The 15166-nt window shown below is 35.8% G+C and overlaps 1 protein-coding gene and 1 pseudogene across 5 annotated transcripts in view; one reads left to right on the top strand and one right to left on the bottom strand.

Annotated features, from left to right (window-relative positions):
- NLK (nemo like kinase) overlaps positions 1 to 15166 on the bottom strand; it is a 152085-nt gene that overhangs the window by 75153 nt on the left and 61766 nt on the right. The gene's annotated exons all lie outside the window — the stretch shown is intronic.
- LOC112129666 (small ribosomal subunit protein uS14-like) lies at positions 3515 to 3685 on the top strand (annotated as a pseudogene).

Below are 15166 nucleotides of genomic sequence, written 5' to 3'. Positions count from 1 at the left end.
GGTGTTTTCTCATAACTAGATTCAGATTATTCATTTTTGACAGAAACAACAAAGAACTGATGCCTTCTCAGTGCATCATCTCAGGAGGCATATAATGTCAACATGTCCCATTACTGTTGATAACTTTAATCACTTGAATGAGGTGTCTGCCAGGTTTCTCCACTATAAAGTTACTATTTTTTTCCCTTTGTAACTGTGTAAATATCCTATTCCTCACTGAACTTTGATTCATTAACTTTAGTATCCACTCATGATTTTTGCCTGAATCAATTATTATGATGGTTGCCAAATGACAATTTAATAATTTTAATATCTTTAACAGTTAGCCGGGCACAATAAATATTAGTTTTTAAACATGAGATAAATTGATTCAACACAATGCCCTTTCCAAAGGCCTCATACAATACTTCTTCCTACCTTCTGACTACTACTTACTGGTTACCCTATTATGGTGAGAAAAGCCACTAAAGGAGATAAACCCACTCCTGAAAATACTTGACACAGGCTCAAGGTGAGTACTATGTCTTGTAACGTTTTAAAGTAAAATTCACAAAGCAGCATTTTATTATTCATGCAAAAGCCAGTCATGCCTGCAGCTGGCAACAATATAACTCTAATGAATGTGAACGGCAGTGCAGTAATTTCACGCCATGTTGAGTTTGTTCTCTCTTAACTTGAGGTAGCAGATGCTTTGGTTCAGCACAAACAGTACCACAGAACACAGATAAGTGTGGAAGCATGTTATACAGGAATTCTTTTATTTTTTGTTACTCAAAGGCTTGAGGCGCTTAGTTTCTCTGCTGCTGCCATACCCTGGTTATTCTAACTGCACTTGCTAATGAAGCTCCAGCTGTAGAGATAATGAACAACATTTAGTACGAGTTTCTTCATTTCAGAAAAAAAGGAGCCATCCTTATACCTACAATTCTGGGGCAGTTACTTTCTCTCCTCAACACTGGATGCCTTAAATAAGACAGTGCATCTGTCATTTCATCTGATTCCCTTCTTAAACAGTCAAATTTTACTTACAGGAGTTTACTTCCTAAGTTTTAAATTAATACTTCAAGCAGCATGTTTAGGAGTTGTGAGAAAGAATCCTTACTTACACCTGTCCAGAGTTTATCAATACTTCTTTGTACTCATAAATTCAACTGTTTTTTAAAAAGCCAGAAGAATCCACAAGTCATTTTTCAGAGAGATACAGAGTTGATCAAAAGAGTACAATAACAAAACAGGAAGCATTTTAGATCTGTTGTGGTCATTTTGTTGAGTTTTCTTAATCCCAGAAAACTGAACACTGCCACAAATCTGCTTAAATTACTGACAAGCGGAAAAGTTGTAATGAAACAAAAGTGAAACTTATTATTGGGGATACTTTCTCAGCCACTAAAATGTCACTTAAAACATCTTTAAACTAGTCAGCAAGAATCTCCAAGAACTTGTGTTTCTCTTTCATTTTTATGTGAAGAATCCCCCATGTTTTAGCAGTTTTAAAATTCATGTTTCTGATACATGTTTTTAGCTTTTCAAAGCAAATACATAATATAATAAAGAGTGCTTCAACTTGGTTTAAGAAAATCAGGTTCTTGTAATTCTATTCACATAAAGTTATAATCAGCAATCTTCCATTTCTTGCTATACATACTACAATTACCAATACAGTACATATCTCAGTAACAGAACCTCGTAACTAAACTCTAAATATTTAGATTATTGCCGTCACATTTATTTTGAAATTCATTTCCTTATTTTTACTTGTATTTAGATTGCCTGTTTCAGAAAACAATAGCAAACTGAGGCAAAATTTTTGACAACAAACAAGTCTAGGAAATGTATCCTATTTGTACCTTGGTCCTTGTTATATATTCAAGGATACACGAGAAATTTATGTAACAAATTATGGAATAAGAAATTTACTTTTATTTCTCACTGGTCTTTCTAACCGCAATTTTAACAGGCTATAATTTGTGTGCACTCCACCATATATTTATAGAGTTGTACACAATTTAGAAGAAATCTTTCTAGGCCTTTCCCCCATCCAAAACATAAATAAAAAGCAGATTCTCATCTTCTATATTTAATGTATTATATTAGGCGAGTTCTTTTCTCATTTGTTTGTGTATCCAAGTTTGGTAATTGTTGGGTTAGCTGTATGCATAAGAAAGAGATCCTTTTCCATTTTGTCAGGATATATAAAATGATTCCCAAATTTGCTAATTTGTATTACAAAGAAAAAAGGCCTTACACGATAGCTAAACCAAGGCTGAGAAACAGTTCATTCTTTTATTCATATCTTCCTAATATTATTCATTAGGAGCAGCAAAATATTTTTTGACTGAAAGAGTTAAATATTTGACTGAAAGAGTTAAATAAGAACTTAAACATCGTCTAACTCTGTGTTCAATGAACTAAAAATAGCAAAGATCTCAGCAGATAAGACAGCACTGGGCCATTCTGATCTGTAGTGAGACACCTGAAGTACTGATAATGGAGGAAGGATAAGGAACAGGTAAGCCATCCAGTAACAGGCTGTCATATTTATTTTCAAGTACTTAGTACTAGTGAGTGAAACCTAACTCTTAAGACCCTTTCAGTCCCCACCAATAATACTGGATAAGTTAAAATGCAGATGAAAATCATTTTATGCTAATTCTTGTGGTCTTGGGAATATTTAATTGTTCTTTAGATCATGAATTAATTAGTTCCATCTATACTGTAGATGCTGGGGAGATACAGAGACTTCCTCCTCAGTCACTGTTAAATATGTCTACGAGGAGTCTGAACTGCCTGCAGGAAAACTGCCATGCTGGATTTTCTCATGTTAGAGGGTGAAGATGATACAGCCCAGTCTGCCAAGTCTAGGAAGTTTTCATGGCCCACTAGCCACAGTCCTTGCTTAGAAACAGACCTATGAATATTGCATGGGGAGGAAAACCAGTTGAAGAATGAGGGAAAGGTTTCTATGCAAATCCACAAAGGAAAATAATTCACAACTACATCTCCCTCTTGCATTTTAACAACTTTGTCTAGGCAAGAAGAGGTCACAAAGGGCAAGTAAAACTAAAAATATGTCACACAAAAATGCACTTATTTTTAATCCCACTGATGACTTCCTGAAAGATATGTGTTCAGTAATAGGAACACTGAGGACTAGAAAAAAATTTATATTTAACAAATGGCAATTTTTGTTGCACATTAGGTTTATAAGGATAGAAAACATTTGAAAGAAAAAGACAGTTTTATTCACGTGGTAGGTTTGTGACAGTGTGGCTTTGCAGACGTCAAAAATCTTAACGAATTTAGAAATAAAGTTCACATCAGAAAAGAAAACTTTGTTTTGAATTGTCGTAGAGCATACTTTAATATTTTAATGGCTAAGCTAATATTTTAATAATTACTTAATACAAAATGTGAACAATATGCTTGAAGTTAAAAGCAAATTGAACATATCAACAGTAAAAAGCATTTTTGAAATAAAAGAGGCCCTTTGCCTGGTTGCACTCCTGAAAGCAAGATGGGTCACCAGCAGCTCTACTAGAGCCACCCATGAAAATTCGGCCGGGGTTCTCACTCGCGTTGCGTCTGCTCAAACCAGCATGGTCTGATCCTGAAATATGGCCTCAATAGGTGCTGCCAGTGTTTCCATCAGTACATGAAGGACATAGGTTTCATTAAGTTGGACTAAATGATCTTTGTTGAATGAATTATCCCAGGCATCCACCCAATGATAGAAACCATGTTAGCTCTTTGTACATAAAATAAAAACTTTTAAAAATATAAATGAGGAAATGTGAATATGGCTTAGAATTAGTTATAAATAAAATGTCCATATTTTCTAGAGATGCATACTTATAAGTATAAATAGGTGAAATGACATGAGATCTAGGATTTGTTTTAAAATACTTCAGCAACAACAATAAAAAAATAGTTGAAGCAAATGAAGCAAATCTTATTAATTACTGAATATAGGTGGTGGGTATAATGTGGGGTCTAATTATACAAAAGGAAAATAATGTAAGTTTGAAATTTTCAAAATAAAAATAATAAAATGAAATTTATAAAAAAACTATAATATTAAAAATATGTAATATCTGCGATTAAAGCTAACAGATGCTATACAAGACTTCTATACAAGATGTTTAAAAAATATTACAGAGCAAAATTAAAGAATAAATGGAAAGATGTATCATATTCACAGATTAGAAGACTCAACATTGTAAAATTGTCAACTCCCCCCAAATTGATGGGGGGGATAGATGAAGTAGTTTTAAAGTTTTTCTATAAATTTAAGTGTGCTAAGGACAGCTAAAACACTTGAAGAAGGATAGGTCGGTTTTGAAAAATTGCTCTACTAGGTATGAAGACATAATAAAGCTACAGTAATTTACATAGTGTAATATTGGTACAAAGACAGATGAAACAGAAATATAATCAATCTAAAAAGAGACTATCGCCTATATGAACACTTGACTGACCAAAAAGTTGGCTCTGCAGAGCAGTGGAGACAGGAAGGTTGTGTCAGTTATTAAGCTATTCTCTCTCAGCTTCAAACCCATCCGCCTAAACACTGCTCTATAATGCTGGGGCTAAACTCTACAAACCACATTTTGGTTTTGCCAACTGGCTCCATGTTAGGCTCTGCCAACAGAAGGTTGTAGAGAGAGACTGCAAGGGTGGTGGAGGAAGAAGGGACTTGCACCTCCTATGGGCTTCCTGTCTGTTTCTTGTTTCTGTGACACCCAAGCAATACTTCTTCACTCCCAGCAATAGTATCTTCTTATAGCAGTAGCTCAATCCAGTTTATAGTTCTGCCAAAACTTGCAGAACTAGCCTCAATGCATCTTCCATGCCAGATACCAGCACAAGTGAGCCAGTATCCTCTCCTCAGACATCATGGAGTTCTAAATTTGAATAATTCCAACCTCTTCCCTTTATTCTTCCTGCTGTGGGGTGGAAACTGCTACTTTTGTGATATCTTAGTGTTTTCTTCTTGAATTTTTAGTTATCTACTTGACAACTTTATACCTAATTAACATGTTTTCCATATTAAACTCTGTTTAAATAACTGGTGTGGTTTCTTTCTCCTGATCGAACCCTGCCAGATACAGTATCTTTTCAATCTATGTTATTGGAACCATGAAATATCCACATGGAAAAACAAGATGAACCTCCAAACCTACTTCACACTATACACAAAAACGAATTCCAGGTAGGATGTAGATATAAATGTGAAAAGCAAAATCACATCGCTTTTAGAAGATAACGTATAGAAGAATATGATATTAAGGCAGGGAAAGATTTCTTCAATTGAACACAAAAAGCACTAATCACACTGGAAAATACTGATATATTTGACTACTTTAAAATCAAGAACGTCTTTTCATATCTACATTAAGAGGGTAAAAATGCAAGTCACATAGGAGAAGACGCTTGCAACACTTATAAGGAACAAAGGGCTCTTATCCAGATGTACACAGAACTCCTACAAATCAATTTTTTAAAAGTCTAACAATAGCAAATGTTTTGTTAAGATGAAGTGCGATGGAAATTCTTATAGTTTAGGAGGGTAAATTGTTATAATCACTTTGGAAAACAAGTTGACATTATCTATTAAGTCAAAAATATATACACACTATGACCTGGCAATCTGACTCCTAGGTATATAACCAAAATGAGTATGTATATCTATACATTAAGACACATGCAAGCGTATTCAGAGCAGCAATATTTGTAATACCCTTAAAACTGGAAATAGCTTAAATATCCACAAACAGAATGTTCAATATATAATATACAGTATACAAACTGTAGTATATTCAAACAATGGAATACTCTCCAGCAATTAAAATGAACTACTGCTATATGCAACAACATAGATAAATCTTACAAACATAATTTTGAACAAAAGAAACCAGTCACAATAAATATACACTACAAGATACCATTTCCATAATATTAAAAAAAAAGGCAAAGTTAAACTATAATGTTTAAGGATGCACACTTAGGAGACAGAAACTGTTGGGAAAGGAAGTAGTTAGCATAAAAGTTAGGATAGTGATTATCTTAGGAGGAGAGGACAATGGTGGTAGAGTGTCAGAGGCGTTTGAATTAGAGCAACTCCATCTTGAATGGGGGTTGGGTAAAATGAGGCTGAGATCTACTGGGCTGCATTACCAGGAAGTTAAGGCATTCTAAGTCACACGATGAGATAGGAGGTCAGCACAAGATACAGGTCATAAAGACCTTGCTGGTAAAACAGGTTGCAGTAAAGCAGCCGGCTAAAATCCACCAAAACCAAGATGGTGATGAGAGTGACCTCTGGAATTATAATGCATTAGCATGCTAAGGGACACTCCCACTAGTGCCATGACAGTTTACAAATGCCATGGCAACACCAAGAAGTTACCCTATATGGCCTAAAAAGAGGAAGCATAAATAATCCATCCTTTGTTTAGCATATAATCAAGAAATAAACATAAAAATGGGCAACCAGCAGCCCTCAGGGCTGCTCTGCCTATGGAGTAGTCATTCTTTTATTCCTTTACTTAAGTAAACTTGCTTTCACTTTATTCTATGGACTTGCCCCAATTTTTTCTTGTGTGAGATCCAAGAACCTTCCCTTGGGGTATGGATCCAGAGGGCACAGGGGACTTCTGGGTACTGGTGATGTCCTGTATCTCACTTGAATGGTGGTCATAGAGGTGTGCACTTTGTGATACACCATTGAGTTATACATTTTATTTTGTGTATGTGTGTTACTAAATAATTAGGTTTTTTAAAAAGGCAAACTGCCCAGCTTAATTTTCTAGCACAAAAAAAAATTTTAGCTTAAACCTGTATAACGAGTAACTTTTTAAAAGGATGAGTCTTTCCATTATTTTTCATATAGATATACATCTATACCAGCCCAAAGAACTTTGTCACTTCTTTCCCTGTGCCAAATTCATTCTGTAGAGAGGAGTATACTATAATGTCTTTTTTATGTTGTAGAATTCCAAAGGAATCTGCTTGCTTAAAAAAAAATAAACATTCTCTTCATCATTACACAAGAATACATTATTAGGAAGCATTCCACAGGAAAGTGCTGTCAGCAAATTTAGGACTACAGCCCCACCCCTAATCTAATCACAATCTCCTAACTTCTTCCATTGTGAAGCACAATGCTGAAGCAGCTACAATATATAGATGTGCTTCAGGTTTTCAATTAGCCTGTTAAAAATAACCAAACCCAAAAATATTACAAAAACAAAACAAAACAGGAGGCAGGACTTCCAGCTGTGGCAAACTGAAGAGGTCAGCAAATCTTTTCCCCTCAAAACAACTATAAAACTAGACAAAAGTGCCAAAAACAGCCATTTTGGGACTCCAGAAAATGGCCAAAGTCAAATGACAAATTTAAGTGTTTTTACAAAAAACTGCTGAAATTTGTGTAAGAATAGTGGGAGTCACAGCTTGGGTCAGCTTCTTACCCCACCCCTGCCACACCCTACCCAAGCACCAGTACATCTAATAGTTCCTGGGCAAGGCTGGCTACAAAACCCAGCAGCTTCGTTGTCACAGGGAGCTAACATGATTTGAAGGGGAGGGCAAAAAACCCACACCCAGTAGCAATGTGGGGTCAAAGCATTAAACTCAACTAGAAAAGAACAGAGAAAGCCTATAGCTCTGTTATTCAAAGGCTGCTGTCCTGGTTGAGAAGAAGGGCAGACTATCAGAAATCCAGAAATTTAACAAGGAGATTCTGGAAATGAGAGAGCCACAGTGGGGGCTAAACTCCCCCACACAGTCCTGGCTAACTGATGGCTGAATATATGCCCAGAGGAGACTGGAGATAGCCTGAACTCTCCATAGATCTCTTGCTGACTGAGAGGCTTCCTGCATGTGAGGAAAAACTGAGGGCTCAGCAGAAAATAAAAGCTGGGCATATTTGAAAACTACATGCTCTCCCAACACACACACACACATCCCAAAAGGTATAAGCCTTATTAGCTCAAAATACTTGAGCACAACCTTTAACCAAAAGCCAACTACTCAGCTATGCAGACACAAGCAGGACTCCAAGAAAGCTAGGCTAAAAATTAAAAAAACAAAACAAAATTGAGCAGACCCGAGTTGGCTGCACCTCAGTGGGGAGAGAGATTCTGCACATTAAGTCTGCACGTGTCATTTAAGAATAAGCAAATATACATAACAACAATAATGACAACCGTCAGGGGTGAGGAAAATCAGGACCAGAGCTGTTATGCTGTATTATCTAATATGTCCAGTTTTTAGCAAAAACATTCCATGACATGTAAAGAAACAGGAAAATGTGGCCCATACTCGGGAAAAAAGCAGTCAATAAAAACTGTTTCTGGACAGGCACAGTGGCTCATGCCTGTAACCTCAGCACTTTGGGAGGCCAAGGTGGGCAGATCTCCTGAGGTCAGCCTGGCCAACATGGTGAAACCCTGTGTCTACTAAAAATAAAAAAAATTAGCCAGGCATGGTGGCATGCATCTGTAATCCCAGTTACTTGGGAGGCTGAGGCAGGAGAATCGCTTGAACCCGGGAGGCAGAGGTTGCAGTGAGCTGAGACTAAGTCACTGCACTCCAGCCTGGGCAATAGATCAAGATTGTCTCAAAAAAACAAACAAACGAACAGACAGAAACTGTTTCTGAGTGGGTCCAGATGTCCTATGCAGAAAAAGACTTCCAAACTAGCTATCGTAAATATGCTCAAAGAATTAAAGGAGACCTGTTTAAGAAATTAAAGAAAAATATGGTGACAATGACTCAACAGGGAATATCAACAACAGAAGTAGAAACTACAAAAACAGAACAAAATCAAATTCTAGATTTGAAAAGTACATATTAGAAACGAAGAAAAAAGTTTGAGAAAATGAACAAAACCTCAGAGACCTATGCAGTAACACTGAGGGTACCAACATGCATGCAATGGGAATATCAGGAGGAAAGGAGCAAGAAAGAGGCAGAACAAGTATTTGAAGAAAAAGAAATAATGGTTGAAATATTTCCAAATTTGATGAAAAATAATCTACAGATCCAAAAAGTTGTAAAAGAAAGAAAGAAAAAAAAAAAACCCAAGTAGGATAGACACAAAGAGATCCACGCCTAGACACTTCATAATCAAACATCAATTCAAGTCAAAGAAAAACTAAAAATAGCAAGAGAAAAATAACAATATGATAAATGACTGACTTCTCATCAGAAATAATGGAAGTCAGAAGGCAGTGGAATGCCATATTTTAGTGGAGAAAGCAAAAATTCTATATCTGACTAAGAAGATCCTATCCTTCAAAAATGAAGTCCAAATGAAAATATTCCAAGATATATATATATATTAGCAATAAATAATCTAAAGATGAACTTAAGAAAACAATTTCATTCACAACAGCATAATAAAGAATAAAATACTTAAGGAATAAATTTTAAAAAGAAGTGTAAGACATAGAATGCAAACTACAAAACATTGCTGAGATAAATTAGAGAAGATTTAAATAAGGGAACACTTCATATTCGTGGATTAGAAAACTCAATGGTGTTAAGATGACAATTCTCCTCTTAGTGACTTATAGATTCAATGTAATCCCAATCAAAATTGGAACCCTTTTACATTACTGGTAAGACTGTACAATGGCACATCTACCTTGGAAAACAGTTTGGCTGCACCTTAAAAAGTTAAACATAAACTTACCATGACCCTGCAACTCCACTTTTAGGTGTCTACACAGGGGAAATGAAAACTTATGTCCACACAAAGACATATGTAAATATTCATAGCAGCATTATTCATAATAGTCAAAAACTGGAAAGCGTCAAATCCATTACCTAGTGAATGCATAAACTATGATACATCTATACAACAGAACAAACTATTATTTATTAACACACGGATAAACCTCAAAAACATTATGCTAAGTGAAGAAGCCAAACACAAAAGACTACATAATATATCACTTATAAGAAATTCTTGGAAAAAACAAATGTGTAGAGACAGAACATTTCAGTGGTTGCCTGGGGTTCGCAGTAGGTTACTATTAATGAGCAAGTCTTTGGGGTGATGAAAATATTCTAAAATTGGGTGGTAGTGGTGGTTGTATAACACCATAAATTAACTAAAAGGCACTGAATTACATACTTATGATGGGTAAATTTTATGGTATATAAATTATGCCTCAATAAAGTTGTTAGAACAAAAATCATCACCATAGAATATCAACTGTTTACAATATTCTAGGCCCTATTCTGATTTTATTCTGTACAGTTTCCTTCTATCCCCTTTGATATAGTTTTTCCATTCATCCAAATAGGTCACATATTAACCACTTATTTAAACAAACAGGAATCACGGAAATCTTAAAATCTTTTTTTTTTCTTTTGTGAGATGGAGTCTCGCTGTGTTGCCCAGGCTGGAGTGCAGCGGCGCAATCTCGGCTCACTGCAAGCTCTGCCTCCCGGGTTCATGCCATTCTCCTGCCTCAGCCTCCCAAGTAGCTGGGACTACAGGTGCCCACCACCACGCCCGGCTAAATTTTTTGTATTTTTTTAGTAGAGACGGGGTTTCACCATGTTAACCAGGATTGTCTCGATCTCCTGACCTCATGATCTGCCCACCTCAGCCTCCCAAAGTGCTAGGATTACAGGCGTGAGCCACTGCGCCCGGCCTAAAATCTTAAAATGTGGATTGATTCCCTATGTCTGGGATGGGGAATAGAGATTCTCAGGTAATGCTGGAATCAAGGCTTCTAAAGATATTATATTAGTATCTTGGTTAAATATTAAATCTAGTAATTAATATAGTAAGCATGTAATTTTAATACTTCTGGCCTTCCCACCAGCCAGGGTACAACTTTCCATTTATTCAAACTAATTTCATACTTGCTATTAAAGTTTTATTATTCACATATACACAGAACATTATGTTATTTTATGTGTGTCACTGTAAATAGGTATATATTTGTTGCTATATCATCTATTGTTAAAATACAGTAACATGCTTTACTTTTGTTAACTTAAAATTTGCAACCTAAATTCAATTATTATGCTGTTTAATTTTTCAGATTTTCTGGACATATAACAATCATTTGAATTCTGGTAGTTTAATTTCCTTCTTGCATACATCTGTACTTTGTTTTTTTAAATTTTTATATAATAGCTAACATTTGATGTGAGGCAGCACTATTTTAATTATTTTTTAACAGAAGATGCCTTTACTTTTCCTTTTAGGCTAACGTTAAATCTTAGTTACAAATATATATGAAAAACCCTCACATTTCCTTTATACTTTTGGATTGTCAGGAATGTATGCTATTTTTTTTTTTTTTTTTTTAAGACAGAGTATCCCTCTGCTGCCCAGGCTGGAGCACAGTGATGTGATCTCAGCTACAACCTCTGCCTCCTGGATTCAAGTGACTCTCCTGCCTCCTGAGTAGCTGGGACTACATGCACGCACCACCACACCCGGCTAATTTTTGTATTTTTAGTAGAGATGGGGTTTCACCGTGTTGGCCAGGCTGGGCTCAAACTCCTGACCTCAAGTGATCCACCTACCTTGGCCTCCCAAAGTGCTGGGATTACAGACGTGAGCCACTGCACCTAGTCTGTTAATTTTTATAAGACATTTTTAGGATGTTTTCAAATATTTGGGGGCACATCATGATTTTCACTAATTTTCTTTTTTAATTTACTAGGTTATAAACCCTTGAGAGCACAAGGATTCTACTGATATATGCCTCTTTGTATCCTTCCAGTATCCCATCCCAGATCAATGAACATTGTTTTAATTGATTTTACTATTTTTCCTAGTAATGAAATGGATTATATTAATAGTTTGACTTACACTAAACCAATCCTGAATTTCTATACTAAATCTCACTTGGTCATCGTGAATATTATTTTTAATTGTTGAATACCTTTTAATATGTGTTCTATTTACATTATTCTTAGAGTTTTTTCATCTATATTCATCAACAAGACTGCCTTCAATCTTATGTTCTGATCTTAGTAGGCACCATACCTGTCTGCCTCACAAAATAAACTGGGTAACCTTCAATTTACTTCAGTGTTTAGTATCTATTTCTTTTTTTTTCTTTTCTTTTCTGTTTTTGTTGTTGTTGTTTTTGAGACAACAGTTTTGCTCTTGTTGCCCAGGCTGGAGTGCAATGGTGTGGTCTTGGCTCACTGCAACCTCCGCCTCCCGGGTTCAAGCGATTCTCCTGCCTCAGCCTCCCGAGTAGCTGGGATTACAGGCGCCCGCCACCATGCCCAGCTAATTTTTGTATTTTTAGTAGAGACGGGGTCTCACCATGTTGGCCAGGCTGGTCTTGAACTCCTGACCTCAGGTGATCCACCCACCTCGGCCTCCCAAAGTGCTAGGATTACAGGCGTGAGCCACTGTGCCCGACTTAGTAGCTATTTCTATGATATACATATTACATACTGAAAAATATTCACCAGTGATTCCATCAAATTTTCTTGTGCTTCCTATCGCAACTAGTGTATTCGAAATACCTAGTTGTGTAGTGTTTTTAATTTTTGTAATCTAGTTTTTAAAGTTAAAAAAATTTTTTAATTATTCATTTCAGTAGTTTTCATCTTAATTTTGCCTATCTTACTCTGTTCTTTTCTTAGGTCCTTTTGGGATTAAGCAGTACATTATATATGCTCTATTTTTTCCTGTTGAAATTGGCATGTAGAGTTGAACAAAATTATTAGTTAAGCTATGCTAGCCTCGTGAGCTGGATAATTGGTGATGGGGATTTTTTATGTCTTTCAGGTAGTACAGTTTTATTGTAGTATGTATTTCTCTTTTTCATTTGATTGAAAACCTGCTGTTTTCTTATTCATTTCCAATTTCATTGCACCATAATCTGAGGATGCTGTATGTAAAATTTATGTCAAAAGTATTTACTACGAAATTGTGTGTATTCAAATCTGTGCATTTAAAACAAAGTGCTCAGGCCTACTACTTTCATTTCATTCTCTTAAAAATTTATCTTATTACATTACTGAGGGCAATTAAATTTTTGTTTATTTGAACTGAAATTCTCATAGTGAGATGATATCTCTTATTCAAGTGTTCTGGTATACAGCTCTTGCATTTATCGGTTTTTGTGCATTCCTCGTTTTCCTGTTATAAGGAATACACCTGTTAGCATACAAGAAGCAGTATATAAGATATACCTCAATTTTACAAAAGAAGTTCTAGGCTATTTTATGTATTTTCATTATATACGAATTGAAATTATTATAAAATGGTAATATAAATTGAAATGCTATAGTGTTCATAAAAATAAAGCACGCTGTATAAAAGAATTTATTTAGTTGAAGATAAGTTCTGAATATGCAAAATTATTCTGAAAGCTAAAAAGAAGAAATTAATGTTGCTTGAGGCATGTTTTCAATAAAATATGTAGAGTGAGGTACTCAAATCATTATTCTATATATTTCATTTTAGGTTCTCCAACCATAATATGGATGCTTTAGATACAGAGTAAGTTTTTGGGAAACATACTTGGAAAAAATGCAATGGGACAAATACTGCAATTTACTCCTGATTTTTAATTATGGTAAATAGAGCAATAATGGAAATTAAATAAATCACCCACAACAGGAACATCAAACATTGCAAACAAAAATTTTCTTTATATGTTGGTAGTCTGACACCGGGCTATGGCTTTGGCTTTGGGCACTGAAGCCTGTTGGCATGATGCAGGGAGCAGAACGACTCTAAGTGAGTAAAGTGATCATCATTAGCTAACAATGTCTACTCCAGATCCACCTGGAGAAATGGAGGTAGGCTCAAAAGCTGCTAGCAAGAGATAACAAAGGCTTTCTTCTGTGGCCAACCTATGAGTGAATCACCAGGTCTTCTTTATAGCTCACTTAAGAAGGGGTGGGGGAAAGAACTGGCTGTTCAAACACCTGACAGGGGTTTATCTGATGAATGAAAACTTACTTTTTCCCAAATCAATTTTTTACTAACAAATGACATCAGCAACCTTTGAAAAAGAATCCATATTTTCTCCCATTTGAAAAGCCAGTTAACTGGAAGAAGGAGATGAAAACACCATTAGAGGTTTATATCTGAAGCATACCAGTCTTTGGATCAAACAACAATTTTTAAGAGTTTATACTACCAATTAAAAAAAAACCGGCACACAAACTATGAAATATACACAAACTATGAAATCTCAGGTAAAGAGGGATACATTTTCTTCTGCTACAGTTCATTAGCCATGTTAGAGAAGTCACCTGTTATACCATAGCTAGAATTTCAGGTGTATATTACATGGTTAGGAGGATTTTTAATCCTCCTTTGGGACATAAATTTAAAAGCAGTGCTGGGTGAAAAAAGGTACCTGTTTCCTTTCCCTTCAGCTGTGACAGAAACCTTGAACCAATGTGAAGATTCAAGGTAGTAATCAGAGACAGTCATGCAGAATGTAGCTGAAAACAGGAAAACAGTCTGCAGCCTGGCATCTTACTGAGGAATTGAACACCTAACAGAAAACCACCTGAATAATGGAAGGCTACTAAGTCAAATAAAACTAAAATGGGAGTCAAACAGAACTAAAACTGGGATTCAATAATGCAACAGTTTCAGTGTGGGAGTTTGGGGAAGGTGGCCATAAGAAAACCATAAAATGGATTTAAAACTAGGACAGCACAGCATCAACTTGTTCTTAGTTTCTTTCTTTGGCTACTATTAATAATATCCAAAATACCACCCCATGGGTGAAAACGGAATTTTCCCTGAATCTACAGCATTCCATGTAAGAACATTTCAATACTATTATTATCCCCTTTTACCAAATAACTGAAAGTTACTTCCACATGGATCCTCATTTTTTAATCTCTTGAGAGCCTTGCTCTGCTTGTCCATCTCACGCAGTAAGAAGGATGAAACTACCCATCAAAGTGATATGGGCAAAAAACATCGTGTGCTTGCCAAAAAAGTCTATCTGAATTTACCACTTATAACATCCAATAAAAATAACTAAAACCCGGCCAGGTGTAGTGGCTCACGCCTGTCATCCCAGCACTTTAGGTGGCCAAGGTGGGTGGATCACGAGGTCAGGAGTTCGAGACCAGCCTGACCAACATGGTGAAACCTCGTCTCTACTAAAAAAACAAAAATTAGCTGGGCATGGTGACGTGCACC

The sequence above is a fragment of the Pongo abelii genome, chromosome 19 (assembly GCF_028885655.2).
Source record: "Pongo abelii isolate AG06213 chromosome 19, NHGRI_mPonAbe1-v2.0_pri, whole genome shotgun sequence".
Classification (NCBI taxonomy): domain Eukaryota; kingdom Metazoa; phylum Chordata; class Mammalia; order Primates; family Hominidae; genus Pongo; species Pongo abelii.
The sequence above is the reverse complement of the archived record's forward strand: the minus strand, read 5'-3'. Positions and strand labels throughout refer to the sequence as shown.